This window comes from Schistocerca nitens, chromosome 2 (genome assembly GCF_023898315.1).
Source record: "Schistocerca nitens isolate TAMUIC-IGC-003100 chromosome 2, iqSchNite1.1, whole genome shotgun sequence".
Taxonomy (NCBI): domain Eukaryota; kingdom Metazoa; phylum Arthropoda; class Insecta; order Orthoptera; family Acrididae; genus Schistocerca; species Schistocerca nitens.
In genome coordinates, this window is record NC_064615.1 from 344,197,117 (window position 1) to 344,202,425 (window position 5,309).

Consider the following 5,309-nt stretch of genomic DNA (forward strand, 5'->3'; position numbering starts at 1 on the left):
TGAGAACATTTGGAGCATTTTGGGCAGGGGGCTCCAACCATCTCGGGATTTTGACGATCTAACGCGCCAATTGGACAGAGTTTGGCGCGATATGCCTCAAGAGGACATCCACACACTTTTATCAATCAATGCCAAGCTGAATAACTGCTTCCACGAGGGCCAGAGGGGGACCACCGCTTTATTGAATTGCTCAATTTGTGAAGCTCTTTCTTTCTCTTGAATATCATCCATTTTTTCTGAAATTGCAGTCACCGATTTCCGTCCCATTCGGATAATTCCTTGTTTTGCCTTAGAGTGTATTTAGCCTCTTCTGTGTAACAGCACACTCGTAGGAAGACTTATAGGGTAGCTATCCAAGTTCTCACAGAACCTTTGCAGTGTGGCACTAAAACCAAGTAAACTATAAAATAATGGTTAAGAAGAGACAAAAGCACAAGCACCACTGCTATAGCGTGAGCGAGAATAGGTGCACATCCGATGTTAAGAAACGAAGCCATGTCAACGACAGAACTGTTGGTTGGTTGGTTGATTTGGGGGAGAGGACCAAACAGCGGGTTCATCGGACAAGGAACCATCCTGGCATTACCTGGAGCGATTTAGGGAAATCACGGAAAACCTGAATCAGGATGGTCGGACGCGGGCTTGAACTGTCGTTCTCCCGATTACGAGTCCAGTGTGCTAACCACTGCGCCACCTCGCTCAGTATCAAAACTACACTACCGAGGATGTTGACGTTGATTTTTCCTGTTCTGTTCCATTGACGATTAATGTGAATGCCACCATTTGCAATGTGTTGTGCATTTGTGACGTTCCCTTCCTTTCGGTTCCGTTCCATGACGTTCAGGATGAATCGACCTTTAGCAGCGGGATGAGCGCTTCATTTATCATCACTGGGTCCGACTGTGGAACGTAATGTGCAACAGAAGATTGATACACTGACTTGAGAAAATGCAATGAGAGAGCGTTAAATATCTCTGTAAGTTGAGCAACATGCCATGGAGGTGAAGTGTTGTAGAGATGGTGCATAAACTAGTGTGAGAATGTTGGAACACCTGCCGTACTGCAGTTGTATTAGTCTTACTCTGGCGCGCCTTGGTCTGCCTTGAGGAACCGTTTAGTTTTCTAGATATTCGTGACACACGATGGACATCAGTCCTGAAATAATCAAAGAAACTATCAACAGACAGGATGCTCTCTTTGTATCGCCACAACCCTAGCAAGTTTCGTCACGCATCGGGACACGCACTTTTGCGTTCGCGACAAGCCATTAGAAAAGAAAAAAAAACCCGGATAATTAAAAATCTATACATACCATTGCAGATTCAGGACCAACTTTTAATGACTGGCTCATTGGTGAACGTATCAAGTTGTTATTGTTGGATGTAAGGTCCGCCAGTTATTCAAAACATCGTTTTTCCAAGCTCCCAAACATGTTTCAGCACTTCTGTGCCATCATCAGTGGGTTTTTGTTTTATTTAATCTGTAATGTGAACATTTTTACAAAATGATTACAAAATTACGGGAATATTTAATTCAAACATCAATTTGTTTCTTTTAGTTAATACCTCTACACTTGGTTTGCATGGTTTTTCAGGACCTCTTGTGTGTTATTTATTACAGGTAGCTTGCCATCTACAACCAAACGATGTTGATGAGAAATTTTGTTGGGTTCAAAATGGTTCAAATGGCTCTGAGCACTATGGGACTTAAGTTTCGAGGTCATCAGTCCCCTAGAACTTAGAACTACTTAAACCTAACTAACCTAAGGACATCACACACATCCATGCCCAAGGCAGGATTCGAACCTGCGACTGTAGCGGTCGCGCGGTTCCAGACTGTAGCGCCTAGAACCGCCCGGCCACCCCGGCCGGCAAATTTTGTTGGGAGTTCACTTTATGTTTTAAACGGAATTTAGTTTGTTGCGATATTTCGCATTCTTTTTTACTTATGTTTTTGTGTTGACTTAAAACATTACTTATGTTTTTGTGTACGATCCTGCAGAACAATCTGTCTGCTCTCTCTTTTGTTAGTCGCTTGGGGATCGCTGGGACCCTACATATCGTTGTATGTGGCTCTCCTGGGCCCAATGATTTCGTATTCGCGTGACAGTGTTGGAATCCCCACCAACACGAGTAGCAATACTGCGTAAAGACAAATCACCAGCATCGCACGTGGTGCTGGCGGGTTTCGCCACATGCTGAAAGACGTTTGTTCTTTTCTCACAACAGAACCAACATTTACATGCGATTTCTGGAGGAGGAATGTGCTGCGTAATCTTTCCTTATATACAGAACGAGGATGGTGTCACTCTTAGCTACTTTGTGTGGCAGCGCGGAAATGCTAATCTGTTTGCTTACCCAAATATGCAGTACACTTCATGCCAGTTTGACGTTTGTTGCATGCCGTCCTCATAATGTTGCAGTTTTAATGTCTAACAGTGTAGCCAGAACTGTAACCTAACCGTAGCTGAGCATGTTAAAGCGCTGCCCCCGATCGAATCCACCTCGCGGATTACCGACGACGGCTGGTGAGCCGGCTAGTCTGAATGCGCTTTTTAAGCGCTTTCCCACGGCCACCCAGGTAACTAACGGCCGGGTTCCTCCGTCTCGTCTGAGATATACGTTGTGCAAACATGTAGGAAATGTTTTCACACATGAACATAGATTTACTGTAGACGAAGATTGATGGGATATACTGATTCTGTCCCGCGCGGGAATAGTGGCATAATCCGGCCACTAACGACCACTAACATTGTCTTAACACATACAACAATGACGACCCAGTAGAAGAAACGGAAAAAGGCAAAATTAGTAGAAGAGGAGTGTAGTTAGAGTCGCAAAGAAGCTCTTACTGCAACCATACGTCGATAAATTACATTTTATAAGAATGTATTGCTAAGTGTAATATGGTTCAAATGGCTCTGAGCACTATGGGACTTAACATCTGAGGTCATCAGTCCCCTAGAACGTAGAACTACTTAAACCTAACTAACCTAAGGACATCACACACATCCATGCCCGAGGCAGGATTCGAACCTCCGACCGTAGCAGTCGTGCGGTTCCGGATTGAAGCGCCTAGTACCGCTCGGCCACCACGGCCGGCTTAAGTGTAATAAATGGCATACTTCGTAATATAGCTTTTAAGACACTGTACTCTCATTCGGGAGACTAAGATTCTGTTCCCGATAAAATCCTGTGTTCAGTGATTCCCTAAATCACTCAAGGCAAATTCCAGGATAGTTCATTTGTGATGTGGTGCTCCATCTCTTATGACCTCGTCATCAGTTGCTTTAAGTATGATGCACTTTTGAGGCCAGCGTACGAGGACACATTCCCGTGCACCAAAAAATTGTGAAACAACGACATCATAACTGCAACATTTTTCCGGTGAATGGAAAAGGTTGGAGGACAGGGGATGTAGAAGGGAAGGAGTGAGCATTTCAAGATATGATACGTACCTACCTCTGCTTAAAGAGGTCTGAAATTTTGCGACTACATTTTGATATCCGTGATATGCCTCCTAAACAAATAAAGGTCGTAGCCCACCTACACTTACACTCAAGAAGGCGCACTATCTCACTGTGTGATGTTCCTGACTTGCAAAAGTTGACCCTACTCTCTGCTTCTTGAATGTTCTGTGGCATGATCCCCCTCTGGCATCAGAAGTTATTTTTTCCCAGGTGACTAACCTCCTGTTAACAGCCTGACCATTAGAGGTGCACTGATGAATGAGGAAAACGTGTGTTCCTTCGATTGAGTAATGGCCTCAGTATTTCCTTTTCTTAACATGGGGAGCATTTCTTCCTCTAAGGGCCTTTCTGAATTATTCACAGTACAGAGATCTGCCACTTCACGGAAAAACGTTAACAAAAGACTTAAGTTCCCTGTTAGAAGAAACTCAAGCATGTCTCGCGCATGTTGATCGTTCCCGATTTTGGCATATGGTTTACAGCCTTATGAAAGTGTTGTTGAAAGGAATGGTTCCCACCAACACCAACCTTTGATTTAAGTCCCGTTGCCTTCTCCCGAACACAGACGAACGGCTTTTACGACACTTAACAGGAATGAAGGGGCACAAACAGAAATATCACATAAACTTTACTCGATGACTGAGAGTAAAATCGTATTGGTCAAATGGTTCAAATGGCTCTGAGCACAATGGGACTCAACTGCTGAGGTCATTAGTCCCCTAGAACTTAGAACTAGTTAAACCTAACTAAGCTAAGGACATCACACACATCCATGCCCGAGGCAGGATTCGAACCTGCGACCGTAGCGGTCTCGCGGTTCCAGACTGCAGCGCCAGAACCGCGCGGCCACTTCGGCCGGCGTATTGGTCATTTACGATTTATTTATAGTATGAATACCACACATAAACACAAATAACTCCCTTCCAAAATGGCACACAGGGTTCACTGTAGGACTGAGGAAACAACACAGGAACAGACAAAATACTACGACGGTGTTTCACAACGCTGTCTACCCTGACATATCGATCACATTTCACACAAGTAGTGTCAGTAGGACCAAAAGGTGCTCGTCCAACGTAATGCCCAGCGCGCTAGCTTCCGAGACAGAGATTTGAGCCAGACCCAGTCCCGGGCCCAGGTTAAGTCTGCGCAGCGTTGATCTCGTTTACCAGGCTACCTGAGAATAGTTTCTGGGAGGATTGCCACGCTCGTATACGCAAATTTTGGGCTGGCCCCAGTCTTCGCCTTAGAAAATATGATAGCACACAGAACAAAGGCTAACACGATTCACAGACGGGACAGACCCACCGACTTCCCTCTTCTAGGTTAGTTACCCTGACGACTATAATGACAGAAAGAGAAAGTTTTATTCTCTAGATAAACCACGGACATTAAGCTAATACGTCAGCCCCGAGGAAAGCAAATGATAAGCCTGTTGGACGCGTCTGGGATACTGAAGTGAAGTTTGTGATCACATAAGAACATGCCGTGATCAATGTCTTTGAGCTGTGTGTGGCTATTGATTCTTCATGGATCAGTATGACCCCCGAATGTCCATTACATTATGGAGTGTCTACTAGGACTACAAACAGTCGTCATCTGGGCCAAACGGGTTGCTAACACACCCTATAGAAGTGCAAATTTTTTCGTACCATATTCTCCTCTCCTCTACGTTACTTTCTTTTGTTTTATTGTCAGTAACAACGGATTATTTCCAACCAATAGACCAAAACGTGAAACAGTTTCGAATCAAATACACTAATAAAATTAATACTAGACCTAACTCAAAGAGATCTAACACTCCAAGAAAATCTTGACGATCCACAAATGGCAACGACAA